The sequence below is a fragment of the Mauremys mutica genome, chromosome 1 (genome assembly GCF_020497125.1).
Source record: "Mauremys mutica isolate MM-2020 ecotype Southern chromosome 1, ASM2049712v1, whole genome shotgun sequence".
NCBI classification, from domain to species: domain Eukaryota; kingdom Metazoa; phylum Chordata; order Testudines; family Geoemydidae; genus Mauremys; species Mauremys mutica.
The window spans coordinates 118,371,598-118,390,330 of NC_059072.1; the positions used below are offsets into that span (position 1 = coordinate 118,371,598).

Genomic DNA, 18,733 nt, shown 5'->3' on the forward strand with positions numbered 1-18,733 from the left:
GGCCCTTTAGGGCCAGGGGGAAATCTACAATGCAGCTGGGAGCAAGCCTCCCAGTGCAGGTAGACAGATTTGTAGAAGCAGGGCTTAAGCTACCATGCCAAAAATAAGCGAGGATGTTACAGCTTAGGTAGCAGCTTGGGCTCTCAAGCCCACTTGGCCCTCCTGGCCTGAGCACAGGTGGCTAGCCTGAGTCTTGTCACTGAAGCTGCAACATCCAGGTTACTATTATTAGTGTGCTAGCTCAAGCTCCACTATCAAGACTGTCTACCTGGCTTGGGAGTCCAGCTGCAATGTAGACACGTCCTTAGGGGCTAGGCTATTCTGTTCCGGGAGTTCTTAGGCAGACAGGAATGACAGAGACAGATGCTGAGAAAGGAAATGGTCTTAGGATGACGGTGTCTGCGAAAACTCCAGGCGCTCAGCCAACCAGGGCAAATTCTGGGAAGGCGAGCAGCATATAATCTGCTTTTCCCCTCAGAGTGGAAAAAGAGCTTGGTAGGAAGAGAACTGCCTGTGAATCTTTCCCATGTCAGGGAGAATGAAAGTGAATTAGTTTTGACTGTGCATCTAACTGCAGAGGAGTGTTGGTAAATTGCATCCCAGGTGGATACAAAAGGACAATTTTTGTGGTTTTTGTTGCCAGTCTGGGAGGAGCTGGTGAAAAAGATTTAAAGGGGCATGTGGGAGAAGCCAGCTCAGAGAATCATAACCTACTATGAGATTTGATTGTGCCTTATTTGTCACTTTTTCTGTTCTTTGCTACTCCCATCTCGGACTCCAGCAAAGATGGTATGTCCTGTAGATAAGTCCTCAGTCCTTTCTCCCTCTTGGAGTCGTCATGGGTACGTCTACACAGCAAAGAAAAACCCGCATCTGGCCTGTGCCAGAAAACTCAGGCTTGTGGGGCTAGGGATGCGGGGCTGTTTCATTGCTATGTAGACTTCTGGGCTCACGCTGGAGCTTGGGGTCTAGGACCTGCAGGGTGGGAGAAGCCCAGAGCTCAGGCTCCGGCTTGAGCCTGCAAGTCTATACAGCCGTGAAACAGCCCCACACCCTGAGCTCTACGAACCTGAGACAGATGGCATGGGCCAGCCACGGGTGTCTAGTTGCTGTGTAGACATACCCCATGAGTCAACCCCTTATTTCCTCCCCATTATGTATCTTTCTAATGGTGGAATGCTCCCTACCTGCCTACCCTTCCTCCTAGAGGAGAAGAGTCCCATCCTGCACCATTCATTTCTTAAGAAAGATGCTTATCAGATTGGGTTGCTTCTATAGATTCCCAAAATTGCTGACAAACTTTTACTTTTACCCTTATTTAACAGTAAGCCAAAAAAAATCCTGGTTTTAGTCGTATTTTGCACTAATTGTAAATTTATTCATTACTTGATTTTGCTGCTGCTTGTCTGGGGAAAATAAGCTAACGTTAGTAGTCAATACTCTGTAGAATGATGCCAATATGGAAAATAAAATGATATTTTATTAAAATATAGAAATGGTAATCAAGCAACTTTTACAGTACAGATGCTTGTAACAAAAAGTGGGACAGGCATTTCAGTGCATTCATACTGCATTCAGGAGGAAGTGTCAGCAGGTGAAGTAGAGAACTTGCAGTCAGGACTCCTGTGTTCTATTCCCATCTCTCCGTGCGTCCTGCTGTGGTCTTGGACAAGTCGCTCCACTTTAGTCATTTGCAAAATGGGTCTAATAGAGTTACAACAGAAAGACAACTTCATTTAAAAAAAAGTCTTGGAAGGGATGTAAAGCCTCCTTCAGGTTGTAAGCCAACATCTAACGGGTTAGAAAGAAATAGGCAGTTTATTCTATAGATAATTATGGCATTGTTTCTTGAACTTGCCTCTGAAGAATGTAGTACTGACTATCATCAGCGGTAGGATAGTGGACTAGATGGAGCATCAGTCTGCTCTGGTATGACAATTCCTAAGATGTTAATACTTAACTATCTCACAGTGGTATAAATGAGGCATAGAGACTCAGAGGTTTCCAAAATGCTTTGAGATCTCTGGATGAAAAACACTATGTGAGTGCAAAGTATTATCAGTAGATTACTACTGTGTTGCAGTAACAGAGAAACAATGAAAAGCTCTCCAATATGATTCCAGAATGTCCAGTACATTTGTAGGTGAAATAAATGGTTAATCATTAAAAGACAGACAGCTGATTGCTCTAAGCAATGGCCTCTTTTTCCATCTAGGCTTGTGGTGTCCCCTTCCCCCCCCCAAATCATAACTAAATATAGAACAGAAGCCCTCAATAACCAGTCAATAAAAAGTAATTAGCTATCCCAGCTGGAGATACATTTGTCCTTGAATGTAACCAACAAACTGTTTTTGACTGTATGGTAATAAGGTCAATCGAGCTGGAAAGAGAGAGAATATTGTTAAAGAATTCATATTGTCCAGGGGTTTATCTTTTAAAAACACATGCTTGGTATCATAAGATGTTGCTGCCTCTAGGTAAGGCTCCAGACTGTTACAGACCTTGACAGAATGTATACACGGTTCTGGTTTTGGAGGCAGTTCTGTCTACAATGTAACTGCAAGGCAAACCTTCATCTAGTTCTCCTCTTGGGCCATTTGCTAACCGTTGTGTGACTGCTTCTCTAAATGTAGTCGATCAGTTACCACACTCGCTTTTATATCATTCTTCAGCATTGGCTTTATCCTGCCTGTGCTGAGTGCTCTGGTCTGACAAAACTCTTAAGCACAGGCTTAGCTTTATGAATTCAAATAGTCCAGTTGACATCAATCAAAAATATGCATGTGCCTTGCAGCATTGTACCCCTCCTTGAAACGTAGGGCTGGAAGGAACTTACAGAGGTCACCATGTCCAGCTCCTGGACTTGTCGTAGTGTTAGAAAAATTTTGTTATCATTAGCTTTGCTTATCCTTGTGCTCTCTCAGTTTGTGTTCTGTAGGGTGAGAGGTGTTTTCTGCCCTTGGATGAGTATATGCTTAGCAAACTGGAGCTGGGCGTGTACGTCCAATGGCACAGTGGGACTATGCGGTAGCATTTTCAATTTGGTTTCCATAATAAAATATTGTTGCTCTGATTCTAGAGGCTATTGTAAAGCAGCTTTTCCAAAACTGCCATCAAGATGTCCTAGCCATGTAGCCGAACATCTACTAGTCTGCCCTTACCAAAATGAGGGTGATGGCAGCCTCAGCCAGCCTGTTGCTGTTTGTGTGCTCTGAGGAGGGATTGGGATGGATGAACAAGACTGTTTCTTACTAAGGGTTTGTACAGTGCCTAACACAGTGGAGCTCTGGTCTTGGTTTGGACTACAAGTGGTACTGTAATACTACTACCAATAATGATGATCTGCTGTGGGAGGTTGGGAGGAGGTGGTGCAGTGCTTTGTCAGAGGAGGGAATCGGATATATGCTGCCTGAGGACTGAGGAGGTGTGAGTCCTCATGGGTAGGAGAAGATAGTCTTTCTCTTCTCTTTCCCTGGTTGCTGTTGATTGGGAGGGTGGAGAAAGAGATTGCAGATGTCACACCTTGTGGTCTCTGATCTGGCCAGTCTGTGTGTGTTGAGATACCTTTATAGGACCAGACCTGCCTGAACTCTGAGGCAGTACCAGAAACATGGCCCACCGGGACACAGTTCACCCTACTGGAGCCAGATTAAAGGGCTAGTTTTCTGTTGCCCAATACATAAATTCACATGCCATGAACAAGTGTGCAGACTGAATTTTGTGCTGCAATTGTAAAGTATGCTCCGCATCCTCTGAAATTCCAGGATCATATCACCTATGTGGTCATGGGAAGCCTGGACCTATGTTAACCCAACCAGTGACATTTCCCCTTCAATTCACAGCTAAACTGTCTCTCTTTATGGTTTGCCTGACAACCTTTATAGAGCCCAAGATTTCTGAAGAGGAATCTTTCCCATTCTTCCTGCATCTTTCCCTGGGTCCTGGAGTGATCCTCCATCTGCTTTAGTTTGTCCTCCACCTCATCAGTGTCTGCAGATCTGATCTCCTCTCCTGCCCCACCCCAGTTAGAAAGAAGTGAGATGCTGCTAGGGCCTACATTTCCCTACTGACTCATTAACAATATTTATTCACCTTTTCCCCTTTTGGATTTGGTGGAAGGAAAGGGGCTGGTAGACTTTTTGCTTATAGTTGACTTGATCTCTCTGGATAGAGCCACGTTAGCATGGAAGAAACTTGGAACTTCCATAGGGGATATCTTACATTACGTATTTGGAATGTTTCAAATGGTCTCTTTTTGTTGGATATGATCTACATTTTCATAACAAGCATTTTAAGATGCCAAATCTATCTAACTTTAAGTGTGAGTCTGTCATGCTGTTCAGTTTGTGTTTCCTGACTCAAAAAATGTTTCAAGTGTCGTATCTTAGGTTAAGTAGAAAAGTTTGTTCCTTTCTGGGTCAGGTGCTCCTTCTGTCTCTCCTATTCTTTTATGATCTTGATTTATTTGTGCCTGTAGCAGTGCGAGACTCACCCCTGCGGCACCTCCTGCTGGTTTCCTGGGAATTAGCTCTTTTTCCAGCTCCAGAGCACCCTCTGCAGGCCAGTGTCCTGCTTGCTGCGGCCCCCATGTCCCTCCTGTACCCCGGTGCCCTTTACCCAGGGGTTCTGCCCACTGCAGGAACCCCCAGCTCCCTATCCCCACCTCGCCTCAGTATCAGGCTACTGCCAGTCACCATCTAGCCCCCATTCACTGGGGCAGACTGCAGTGTACAAGCCACTCAACACAGACAAAGGTGGGTTTGGAACTACTGCCTGTGCCTACTCTTGGGCTGCCCTCTGCAACCCCAGTACCCTTCTGGGCCTTTTAACAAGGCCTGCAGCCTGGGGGGTTTCCAGGCCTTCCCCCAGCCTTGCTCTGCTCTAGGTACCCTATGAGCTCCTAAGCAGCCAGACCCTTCCTTCTCTAGAGGCAGAGAGAGACTGTCTGTCTGCTCCTGGCCCACTGCCCTCTCATAAGGGCCAGCTAGGCCCTGATTGAGGCTTGGCCCCAGCTGAGGCTGCTTCCCCAATCAGCCTTGGAACTCCTTGCCCCCAGCCCCAGCCTCAGCCTCACCCCTCTCCCGGGCTGTTTTTAACCCCTCTGGGCAGGAGTGGGGTAACCACCCCTCTACAAAGCCTTAGGGTTTATATATGAAATGCATGTGGGGAATATAAAGAATGAAAAATGAAGTTTTGTGGAGCATCTCCAGAGACAGCAGGATTTTTCCCCCCAGAGAATTCCTACTGCAGCCAGGAGGAATGGATCCCTCTTGCTGTTAAAAATTCTGTTTGATAACTGCATTATAATATACCAGCTTACAATTCCTGTTCCAGAACTGTTTGTAAGCTAGTACAGGATTTCTAAGTGAGAGATGGAATGGCAAAGAGATTCAGAATTGTTGGTCCAAGTGTAAAAAATGGTAGGGTGTTAAGACCTATACTCTTGCTGGAGCACGTGTAACCTGGCTGGCAGAATTTAAAAATTTTTTTTTTTTTGCTAGACTCTACCTGCACCCCTTTGGTTCTCAAAATATGTTCTCACACCCCTTATCAAAAATCGTTGAAGTACCGATATATCTAGGTTTAAAGAACTGACCTATTTTTGTTTGTATATTATAGTAATCGTTAAATGTATAACGTTAATAATACATAGGTTTGATGAAACAAAGTAGTTGTACTTACGCGCCTGTACTTAATTTGTGGTTTTGATGATTTACCTTCTAAAAAAATCTGGTATGTCTCACACCCCCAGGGTGTGTGTGCACCCCATGTTAAGAACCACTGTGCTAGAGTATCCATTCATTTAAATGGTAAGTTGGGCAGGATGCATTAGATATGTCTGACTACACTGGAGTAGAGCAATTTCCTGGCTGTACCTGGTTTCTCATTAGAACTATAAATAGGGCTTTTGATTTTTGGTTTTAACTGATAAACACCTCCTATCCTCCCCTCCCCTGAAATAGGTGTTTATCCTATAAACACCAGAAAAACACAAGAAATGGTTACTTGTCTCGAAGGGCTTGTCTACCTGGAAAAGTAACTGCAGGGGTGTGATTTCTAAAGCACACTAATGTCTTGTACATTAATTGGTCCATGTAGACCCTGCTGCTGCGCACTAAAGGATCCCTAATCAGCTTCAACATAGTGCCATTTGAAACAGTACTACATTGAAGCACACTAGGGAACATTACAAAGAGATTAGTCATTCCGGTGGGGTATACTGCAATAAGCAATGTGTTTTATATTCAAAGAGCCCTCAAAACCCTGATTTTTTTAATATAGTTTTAGCACTTTGAGTTTTATGTATAACCCTCCAAGTGAAATTAATAACCCCCCCAAACAAACACCCTTATTATAAACTACGGTTATTAGGTTGCTTTAGCCAAAAGATCCCTTTTCTGATAGTTTCTCTTGGTCAAAACCACTAGGAAACAGAAAGAATGGAGCCAGGGGGGTGAGGTTAATTTGTAGGCTGCACAAAAAATTTATATAATTGTAATACAGGATAGGGTGTTCCTTACAGCCAGGAGAGATTCCCCTGAGCTTAACGGAATAACAAATCGTGTTGTCATTCAGATGTTTTTCAAGTGTGGATTTAGCAGCTATTGAAGTTGGCCTTTTTTGTTTTTTCCAGCTGTATATGAACTCCTTTTATTTCAAATTATTTGATTGACTGTAGATCTATAGTAAAAGAAAAGGACACATCGGCATAAATTTTCAAGTGACTAATGATCACCGTTGGTTGGGGAATGTTCTATGGAAATGTTTTTTGAAATGATGGTTCCAGCAAAAATGTAATTTTCATCAGGAATTTGAATTTTGCAGAAATGTTTATTTTTTCTGTCAGGCTTCCTGACTTGAATGTTTTGTGTGGGGACAGTTTGACATTAATATGGATTTGCCTTGTTGTTCTGGTGCCTCACAGGAGTTGTAATTGGGGTGCTTCTTCCTCCAGTTCTTTGCTTTGTCAGGCTCCCTGATCAGACCAAATCTCCCCTGATGCACCAAGGTCTTGTGTTGAGCTACCATGTTGCATCATGGGACATGTAGTCTGGTCTGGATGCCCAGCCCATAGGGGAACATAAGAACATAAGAATGGCCCTACTGGGTCAGACCAAAGGTCCATCTAACACAGTGTCCTGTCTTCCGACAGTGGCCAGTGCCAGGTGCCCCAACGAAAATGTTTTGCACAACACACTGGGTGCGCTGATGATCATATAAAGTTTCACACAACTGTTTCTCCAACCCCTGGGCCCTGACCCAAACAAAATATCTATGTACAACCAGTTGTAGAGAGCAACAGTGGTTGAATCAGCTGAGCTTTACCTCCAGGGCTGTGGCTGCCGGGAGAGACCCCCCCTCCTTCCCAGCTCCAGCTCAGGGGCTGCCATGGTGGGAGATAGAGGGCACATCCATCGCATTAGAAAGGTAAGACTATTGATATTAAAATATGGATTGTGTGCTTTTTATTTGTAGAACAAAAAATGTTAATTATTGTTTTTTTAAAATATAGCATTTTTATCCAAAGTGCTTTACAATAGTTAGCTAATGATACAAACAACATTTGGAAAGATCATTAAGTTGTCTGCTGAGACCCTCAGCAATTTTGAAGTGGTCTGTGGAAAAAAAAGTTTGAGAACCACTGATCTGGAGAATGCATAAGGCAATCAATCCACAGGATGGTGGGACTTCTCCAGCTTGCTGGCTGCTTTTGAGACTAGACTGTTTACAGATCCAATATACAGTTTCTAATAGTAATGATTCTCCATTTCTATAGTTCCTTTAAACCCAAAGGAACTAAAAGTTACAGGCCAAATATTCCAACTAATTCCACCTTTAGACACCTAAATCACTGACCTGACTTTTTTCTTTTTAAGAGAGATACTAACTACCTTCAGCTTCTGTACCTGCTGTTTGCTCTTTTGGGAGGTGTTACACACTCCCATCTAATGTATGCTAGCAGGCAGGGTAGAGCCAGAACAGTAATTCTATCAGGCAGTAGAATCACAGCAAAAATTCAAGTTGAGGGAAATGCTGTTCACTTCCTCCTTGTACACCCTTAGAGCAGGGAGACACAGTCTGGTCCTGAGGCATGCAAGGCAAAGATAAGGCAAGGCATAGGTCAATAGGTTCAGTAAGGGAGATAATGGAAAGCTGATTGGTGAGACTCAGCGAGGAAAAGAGGATGGAGCTAACAGTTTGAGGGGCATGAGACAGATACTAGAAGGGAGGCCGAGGGAGTGGGAAGCTGGGGTGGAGGAGGACAATTCTCACAGAACAGCAGCACTGCCAACCCCAAACATTTAAAAAAAAAATAAAATCAGAAACCAAGCCCCAAATAATGATTAATTGTCTTTAAAATCATGAGACTTTTTTTTAAGAGTTCTTTTTATCGGACTTCTGGTTTTTAAGCATTTAAGATCCGCTAAGGTCATATTTTCAAGCTTTTGTACACAATAATGAGGGATTGAAACTAACTTTTTTTTTTAATGAAAGATGAGATTTTCATCAAATAACTTGCTTCCAGGAGCTGGGGCTTTAAGAAAAACATTTGCTATCATGAGTTTTGGCAACACTGGGAAAGCGTCAGTGCTGGGTTTACAAAGATATATAAGAATCATTGTAATCCCTTTCACTGTTAATTTTACATGAACCAGTAAATCCATGGGCCTCTATGAAGGATGAGAACAGGCATTTACATTATTACATTTTTCTGCCTCCCCAATGGGTGATGTAGTCTATTTTCTATGCAACATCAGGCAGTCAGGGCTGTCAGTCAGTGTTCTGAAGAACACAAGAAGACCAGAACACTCATGGATACAAAAAATAAAATAGAATCAGCTCCTCATCTGGAGGGTGAGGCATAACTTGGCATAGCTCCATTGAATCTATAGGAGTTAAAGATCTGGTCCAGCCTTTGTCATGGTGGCAAATTCAGAACATTCATGGGCAGCTAGTGTGGCATTGTTATTCGTTCAGTTATTAATCAATGTGGCCAGCAACCTCAGAGAGAAATTTCGCTGACAACATTTTCCCCCCTAGCCCTCATTTCAGAGAGACTAAGGAAGATCTGTAGTCACCCCATATTAAATCATACACGCTGCCTTTCAGCTTTCTCTTTTCTTCTTCACTAATGTTTAATTTTGCTGATAAACTACTGTTCTGAGCTACCACTCAAGTTTGTCCTGACATTCAGAGTACACTGAAACTTGGACATTAAATCACTTTGCTCCTGTTTAACAGCAGAGGGCCAAATTAATTTCTCATGCAACTTCCAGAGAAGTCAGCAGACTTGTATCAAGAATGAATCTGTCCCACTGAATACAGTATGGGCCAAAGTCAGGGAGGGTGCAGAACTCCATTACTTTAATGGAGTTAGGGCAGGTCTATGTTAGAAACTTGCATCGGTGCAGCTGAGCTGCTGTAGCACGTCTGGTAAAGATGCTCTAAGCTGCTGGGAGAGAGCTTTCCTGTCAGCTTAATAACTCCATTTTTGTGACAGGCACTAGCAGCATCAGTGGGAGAGCTTCCCACCATCATTGCTGGTGTGGACAGGGCTTTGGGTGTGGATCATTCATGCCCTTGAGCGATGAAGTAATTCTGTAGTGTAGACCAACGCTTAATCTCTCTTACATCAGGTCTGGCTTTGGTCCCATAAATTTGTTTCTATAGAAGTCATTCTGGAAAGTTGCTCACCCTTGTGTGTGTCTGTCGTTTCTCATACTTGTTAGAGTTTCAACTCATTTGTATCTCACATTTTCAATATGTCAATGCCCTGGGGCAGAAGACTTGTATTTATTCATTTAATTAATTTAGGTAGGAGTAGCTAAACTCAGTTCTTGTGTTCCATAATTTTTCTCTCTCTCAGGAAATTTTGATGCAGCCTTTATAAAGAAGGACTAACATTTTTTTTTTGTAAAGAGAATCTTCTCATACTTGTGTGTGTATGTATGGACACTTTAGCAAAACTTACTATTTATCATATAGGTGGTCAAATCTTTCCACACCCAATATGGCCCCTTTCAAGGTGCTGCTCATGTGGCTAGATTTGGAACTGAATTTTGCAGTGGCTCCTATCTTACTGACACACAGTCTCACTGACTTCAGTGGAAATGTCTACCTCAGGAACCGTGAATGAGGGGCTGACTTGAGCCTTCCTCTAAATAAAAGTAGTAAATATCCTCTCAGTCACTTAAACACCTGTACTAATACTTAACAACTGGAGCATGTAGAAAACAGGAGAGCTACATGAACCAAACTCAAGTCTCATAAAACAAGACCTAATGAGGTCTAGCCAGGCATTCAGATTAATAATAACCAAATGCATCAAGGATTTAATGTTAGCTGTAGAGCTGAAACACATGCACATCCAAGCAGTAATAACTTCATACAATGTATGGGATACCCTTGGTAGCTGGAGTGAATGGAAACGCCTGTTCTTCAGTATCCAATAGTATGCACACACAAAGCTTTTAATTTGATAACTTAACTTTAAAATTAGAGAGCCCATTGAATTTATGAATTAACACCATCGTTTTGGGAACAGATGTCACTTGCTGCTGAATGAGCAGCAGAAAATATCAGCAGGATACTGTGTAATGCTGTCTCACGCTCCCTGACAAGCAAGCTCAAGCTCCCTGAAGTCAGTGTCCTCCTTAAAAGCCTTAGCCTAATGGTTGTCTAGCTAGAGGCAACTGCAGTGGTGACAGAAGGTCACAAGAGGCTCAGAGTGATTCTATTAACTATAGCCATTACCTTCAGGGATTCGCTGAACACAAAACACGAATGCATTTGCCTGAGACCTCTCTCAGAATAAAGCACGCATAGACCTCTATGTAATAATACCATTTTCTACTATCAAATGCCATTTCACTGTGGTAAGATTTTTAGCAGCATCTCACTGGAGGACAATTGTACTACATTCAAGGTTAGATTAAGGCAGAGACACTAAAAGACCATGCCTCAGGCCCTGGACCTCAGAGACCTATGACGATATCAGAATCAAAGCTTTCATTAATAACAATCACAAAACCTAACCTCTGTGGTTGCAAAGAGAACCTTGAAAATATGGATGGAGTGTAAGTGATGCACTGATGTCTGCAGACAGCCTCTAACAGAGGAAGGAACAGGAACCACAAAGGCCATGTCTATGCTACCACTTATTTTGGCAAAACGTCTGTTGCTCAGAGATGTGAAAAACACCCCCCCCAAGTGACATAGCTTTGCCAGCATAAGTGGTAGTGTGCACAGCGCTATGTCGGCGGGAGATCTTCTTCCACTGACATAGCTACCACGGCTCACGGCTTTATGATGTCGACAAGAGAGCTGTGCAGCTCCTGGAAGCAGCGGCATGTCCCAACTCTGGCTCCTATACGTAGGGGCAGCCAGGGGGCTCTGCATGCTCTCCTGCCCCAAGCGTCAGCCCTGCAGCATCCATTGGCTGGGAACCAACAGGGCAGAATGTGCTCCAGTTTCCCCCAGCTGGTGTGTGGTACCCAGGGAGCCATAATCTGCTGGAACAGTTTAGAGAAGCTCCCAGGCTACTCTAAACTGTGTCTGGAGCAAGGGGCAGAGAGAATCCAGGAGCCTTAACTATCTCCCTGTGAAAAGGGCACTGACTGGGACTCAGGAGAGCTCAGTTATATTTCCAGTTTAACCCTAGACTTCCTGTGACCTTCACCAAGTTTCTTAATCTACCCCCTGCCTTAATTCCCCATTTGTGCCTTTCTACTGCACAGGGATATTGTGAGGCTGAAATCTGTGAATGACTGTGAGAAACTCAGATACTAAAGTACTTAGATATCAAGGAAGATTAATCAATTGCAGACATTTCTGTGTCACAGATTTTTCTTTCCTCTCTGGTTTGCTAGTCTGAACTCAGAGATAATTTTAGTATTGCCAGTGGCATTCTTTCAGATTCTGTTTGAAGCAGGTATTGAATGACTCACTGTTTTATGAATATGGAAAATTTCCCTGACTATGATTTCAGAAAATGGAGCTGATCAGGGAGCCAGTTAGGAATGACAAATTGTATTTATAATGCGTAGTTTATTCTCCCCTCCTAAATCTGCTGGTGATTTAAAAAACAAAACAAAACCAAGACAATTCTACTGGCTAGCTCTGTTAGCTCACTAATACCAGTTGTATTTCTGCCACCAGTAATCTATCTTCACAGGAATACACATGCCATTTACTTGACTTCAAAGAAGATTTTTACACTGGAGTAATGACACAATTAGTATTTATCTAAAATAAATGTACTTTGCCAGTAGTTCTGTGTTCTCTCTGCTGTTGTTAGAGATGGTACCAAGCCATAAAGTTGAACTTTGGTTTCCTAAATGTGGGTTTTAAGATCTGAGCTTTTGGTGTGGGCTGTTTTTGAAGCTGGGATCTTTCCCCTCCAGCCCATCTTATTTCCTTCTGTTTGGTACTGCAATGAAATTACAATCCTGTGTTTTGTGCCATCATGTTCTGTGGCCCTGTGATGTTTGAAATCCAATATTATGATTTCAGAGTGGGAGGAAATAGATTGTCAAGGAGTAAACAGAAACCCTTGTGAACACAAAATAGCAATGCATGTGGGGATGAAAATTAAGTTTGAGCTGGGAATTTGAGTTCCAAATTTCAATCAGAATTTTCCCGAATTTGTGGGTTGTTCAGATTTGGATTATTAGAGTAAAGATGTGATATCCAGATCTGCACCTGAAATTCCCCTGTGTTTGGAAAATGAGTTGTACCTTGTGTTCTGGTTCAGGATCATCTTCTAATTGGGGGAGGGGGGGGCGGAAAAAACAAACCAAACCTATGCTTATGAAAGAAAAGGTTAAGAGATAAACAGGTATACATTGATTATAGTGATCACCCTCAAAAATGTTAGAGGCTGGAATTGGGCTGGGTTGTTTGCAGTGGCTCGGAAATGAGTACCTTTTTTTTGTTTGTTTGTTTAAGGTTGTCATCTTCTCTAGAATCTCAGTTCCTCCCCTTGCCCCTTTTTGTTTAACTGAAATTTTCAATCTTCATTGCTAGAGCAGAGAACTTCGAAAACTTGACCCATGTGCAAATGATGCAGTCATGTCTGCCTGAGAATGAAGCAGCAGTGCTGGAAAGAGATGAACTGCCCCATTCCTCTTAGTGGGGTGCATTAACTAAGCTGTCCAGTTTAAATGTCAACATTAACTATTTCACTGCTCATCAAAGCACGTAAGGACAGAGAAGGCTGATCGTATTATGAAGCTTTGCACAATCTACTGCAAATGGTGTCTCATTTTGATGCCATGAGTGGATGGCATTTGTGAGAGTATCACCTCTCATTTTTCTCTGGTGTCACTCTGGAGACAAAAGACCAAAGATAGGCGTGGAGCCCAGGGTGAGCATCTGAATTGCACCAATCTTGCAAAATCTAGCAGAGCATCCAAATCCCACCAAGGGACAGCCAAGTTCTAGGAGCCCATCAGAGCCCATTGGTGTATCCAAAGCCTGCCAAGGGTTAAAAATGCCTGAGGATCCCAGTGAAGCTTGGGATCATAGTCTGAACATGTGCACAATTTACTGTGAGTGGCATCTCATTTTGGCATCTAGAATAGGTAGAATTGGCTTGTGGGCGAAGCTTGAGGGAGTGCCAATATCTTTTCCCCCCATTTTGAACCCTGTAGTTGGCTTTGAAAAAAGCATATCTGAAGCTGTAGCAAAACTCTGTAACTTTTGGGTTTTGGTGAAAAGGCTGGGCTTTATGCTTTAGGGCACACACTGATCACTGCAGTAAGGAACATTCTTCTTCCACGGTATATTTGTGTATTGTTCTTTCTTTTCTTTGTAATATCCAGTGTTGGCTGCTGTCAGACACAAGATACTAACTCAGTTGAGAGGGTACAGAAAAAAGCCACAAGAACGATTCAAGGTCTGGAAAACCTGCCATACAGTGAGAGACTTAAGGAGCTTACTTTGTCTGCTTATCAAAGGGAAGGTTAAGAGGTGAGTTAATCGTGGTCTATAAGTACCTACCTGGGAAGAAGATTTCTGATAACAGAGGGCTCTTTAGCCTATCAGACAAACCCATGGAAAGATTCAATGGCTAGAAAGAGAAGCTAGACAAATTAGTAGTTTGTTAGTCCATAGTTTCATTGTTGTTTTTGTTACTGTTAGGATGCTTTGCAATATAGTGCTATAAAAATGAGTGTACCACAGAAAAGAAGATAACAGGGCTATCATGGGGTTGAATACAGTTTGGAAGTTTAATTTTAGCCAATGAATTCTTTTGAATCTTATGTTGGTACATTTATTTTAAATCAGAACGTGGCTATATCCCTTATTTCAGTCACTAACGCTGAAATAATATTATAGTTTCAACTTGCAAGAAGATCTTACCAGAATTTTCATAGCTGTATCTTTCTACCTTCAGATTTGATTAGTGGATTGGATTTTTAGATTTCTTTTTCAGGGGGTAGGTGGGGCATGGAGCTGGGAGTGAGATGGCTGTATGTACCAGTGTATAGGTTTATGTATATAAAAATGTTAGAAATGTAAGCTTCTTACAATAAAGTGATATGCTACTGTGTTCCAAGAATAAATACTACACTGCAAACAACATCAAGGAGACACTTTCTTGGATGCACATTTTCGCTGTGTTTTTTGTTGATCCTGTCTTGGGAAGTGTTATGGCAACTTGTGAAGCAAGCAATAGATGAGTTTCCTGCGGTTCTAGGAGGTATCATAGACACACTGACATTCCTGCTAATTACAACTGTATATACTGGCGCCTTGAAGTCAATATGACTCCTTTTAAAAAAAAGATCTGCCAAGACTTTCTGCATATTCATTAGACCGATTATTAATAAAGAGTTATTTATGAGAACATGTCATCTCTCTGAAGCGATCAGTGTTTTTTTAATGTTGTATTTCTAAAAACACTGCCAGAAAGAGCAATGTTCTGGTACACTGATAATAAGGCATTACATCAAAGATTTTTCTTAAGTGCAAGTGGTTACAATACAAATTGCCAAGGGGGTGAATTATTCTATTTTTGTACATTTGCTTTTTGAAATAGCACACAACCCTACCAGAACCAAAAAGTTGTGAAATGAGTGTAGTGGTCTTACTCCTAGTGGGCAAATGCCACATCACCAAAGCCACCTTTTCCCTTGGCAAGAATTTCCTTCAAACGGATTTTGCCACTTTTACTCATGTTGAGGAGTACCTTACTCCATGACTAATCCCAGTGAACTCTGTCATTAGCATGTAATCAAAGACCTGATAAGGTTAGGTGCTTTGCTGAGCCATCTCAGTAGCATTCCCAGAAGGGAGCTGTTTCTCCAGCAGCAAATAACGTATCCCTCTTACATTGGCTCAGGTCTCCCAATTAATCAGCCAGCAGGGTGCAGCCAAAATTCTGCCCCACACGTTCTCCCCACTTTTTAGTCGCTTGCTTTTTTGGATGGAAAAAGTTGGGCACACGACACTCTTTACCCCTGTATGTACTGACGCTATATATGAGTAGTCTGGCGAAGGGGAAAGTGGTGTCTTATTTCCTCACATGGCTTCTCAATCTGGGCTACAACGTGGTCCATGAAATCAACAGGACAGCTTGCAGAATTGGGGGCCAGTGGGGGCAGAATTGGGCTGCTTGTGTCCTTTTTATTTTTAGCAGAGAGGCCTAGGAACGAATGGGCTTCTAGGCTGAATTGCTTTGTCCCACAAGTTGTTTGCAGTGTTGTTGCAGACATGTTGGTTTCAGGATATTAGACAGACAAGGTGGGTGAGGTAATATCCTTTATTGGTTCAATAAAATATAATATCTCTCCCACCTTATTTATCCCACAAGGGCTCTCATTGGTGGGGCATTTGGGGGGGAAACTTGCATTACAGGAGCTTATACAGTCCCTCTTCTCTCAATACACAGAGAACTTTGACAGCTCTGGTGACCTTTCACTCAATTTATTTTTTGAATTACATTAAAAATAAAGGTTTGTTTAAGAATAGACCAACTTCAGTTAGTACTAAAAAACAATTCAAAGCACATGGAGTAAATTTTCAGCCTGGTTACACATCAACCTGGAACAAGTTTCTACATTTGTAATGTATTTATATCAGAGAGAGCAAGTTAGAATTTTAGGTAAATGACAAAAGTATTAATAGTATAAATCAAAAATATTTATGAGAAACTGGAGCCTCCAACATAATCAAAAAGAGCTAGAGTTGTTTGGAAAAGCATTCCTCCCCTCCCCCAAAATGCTAGTTCAAAATTTCTTGGTAAATATATTTTTTTCATGAGAAATTTTAAAACTAATCAAAACAAACTTTTTTTGTGTCTAAATAACACTAAGAGATGGTTAAAGTGTGTGTGTGTGTGTGGGGAACCCCTGTTCTTTTTTTTTTCTTTTTATTTTATTTTACCATTTTCTCACTGGTAAGAGTTGGAAAACAGTAAATGTTCTCCCCCTCTATGCCTCCCCCCATTCACTTTCTTACCTTATCACTAACACACCTTTTCCAGGGGAAAAGAAGAGGGGAAAACTTAGAGAAAGGGAGAAAATATCCCAACCCAAAAATAGAAAACTATTTTTCCCACTTCCAAAACCTGAAATGAAATCAAAGTTGAAATCAAAGCTAACATTTTTTGTTTAGTTTTTAAATGTTGATTTGAAGTTACATTTGTGCTTTTGAATTTTTCTTTGGGAAAACTGAAAAATTTCCCCAAAATTGATATTTTCATGCGGAATATTTTCATGTTGATGAAACTTCACTTTACAGCAGGAAAATTCTTTCAATAAAAAATTACTGACCAGCTCTACAAATACCTTTCTCAAACTAGTATAATATTGAGTTTATATTGAATTACTCATTAACACACATTCTACTGTATACACAAGGCTAAGTACTACAGAATTTCCTTGGGAGATGCTATACTGCTGGAGGTATCAAATTTTGGATGAAATGTAAAACTGAGATCCTTACCACTAGTGGTTACTAAAGATCCCATGGCAAACTTGACAACTAGGAGTGTTAATTACTTAGGGTATGGCTACACTTGAGAGTTGCAGCGCTGGGAGTTACAGCGCTGGTCGTACAGCTGTGTAGGGAAAGCGCTGGTGTGTGGCCACACTCACAGCTACCAGCACTGCAGTGTAGCCACATTTGCAGCATTTGCAGCGCTGTTGGGAGTGATGCATTATGGGCAGCTATCCCAGCGTTCAAGTGGCAGCAACGTGCTTTTCAAAAGAGGGGGTGGGGTGCAGTGTGACAGGGACCGGGGGAGAGAGAGAGAGTGGATTTTTGAAGCCGACACTGTATCAGCTCCCTGCCTTGCAAAATCAGAAATTTTTCCCGACCCCTTACTCTTAATTGCAAACAGCCTGCAGACCAGATAAGCTGCTGCTCCAACGGACTCCCTTTCTCTCCCTCCCCCCGCTGTTTCTCTCGTCAAGCAAACACTCTTCCCCGTGCCTGCCTCATTCACAGCAAGGTAGTGGGTTTATCTCATTTGATTGTTCAGTCAGTTACAGATTGATCACGGCAAACAGGAGCTGTGTTTGTTTTTTAGATAAGCAGCTCCCGGAGCCCCGAGTTCACAACAAAACAAAGAGAGGCAGCATAACAAAACAAAGGGAGTAATTTAGTTAAAAGCATTCTGGGATATATCCTTATACCCTGGAGGCCAATAACAGCGCTGATGTGTGGCCACACTTTACGACCAGCGCTGCAGCACCAGCGCTGCAATGCTTATACCCCAAGCAGACCCAGGTGTACGGCCAGCGCTGCAGCCAGGGAGTTACTAATTGCAGCGCTGGAAAGCCTCCACCAGTGCTGCAACTCTCAAGTGTAGCCAAGCCCTTAGGGGTCCTGTAAAATGCCAGCACAATAATTACATTCAGTTTGGGAAGTTATTCCCTAAAACTCTGTGTAACACTTTCTGGCACTGATAAACATCTGCTGTGTTTCACCCCAGACGTGGTTGTATTTTACTGGTGAAGTAAGTGAACTCTGAACAGATTAACCACGATTTCACAAAGAACTTGGATGACCACCCTCTCTTCTAATATCCTGATAAAAATAATGGTTTCATAAAACAAATTGTTTCAATATGAATTTTGCAGATGAGATAGATGCAGGTGTTTATGCTTTAGAAAATTGGTGTATACACGTGTGTATAATTAATATATTTGGTTAAGTGTGTAAAGAGCATTGGTATCCTTCTGGTACTTAATAAGTTGCTCAAGTTTTAGGTAGAATGACTGAACAAGGAGGATGAAAGGCATCAGGAAGATTGTTTTATTAGTGAGAAGATTTGGAGTCATTGGTTAGGTGGAAGAGATGGACCTGACGTGGGATTTCAAAAATTTTGCGGCGAGGAGGGAGAAGGCTACAACTCATGGTGAGAGCAGACAGTGGGATGTGAATGTTAGGAATATGAAATATTCCTGAAATATGACTCAGCAGTTATTGTACAAATCAGATGATGAAAAGCATCTGATACCAGAGACTGAAAATGCCACAGCACGAATCATTTTCTGGAGTAATGATAAATAATGCTTAGCTCTTATATGGCACTTCTCAGCCATCAATCTCATAAAACTTTACAAAAGAGGTCAGTGTCAGTATTTCCATTTTACAAATGGGGAAACTGAAGTATAGGGAAGGGAGAGACTTACTCGAGGTCACCCAGCAAACCAGTGGCAGAGCTGGGAATTGAACCCAATCTGTTGTCCAAGTTGCAGTCTAGTGCCCTACCACTAGGCAA

General features: G+C 42.1%; 1 long non-coding RNA gene across 1 annotated transcript in view; it reads left to right on the forward strand.

The window, feature by feature from the left end:
- LOC123353088 overlaps nt 1–18,733 on the forward strand; it is a 124,774-nt gene that overhangs the window by 77,608 nt on the left and 28,433 nt on the right. Inside the window, exon 2 of the long non-coding RNA XR_006574393.1 lies at nt 13,824–13,971. This is a non-coding gene — a long non-coding RNA (uncharacterized LOC123353088). The remainder of the gene's footprint in view (nt 1–13,823; nt 13,972–18,733) is intronic.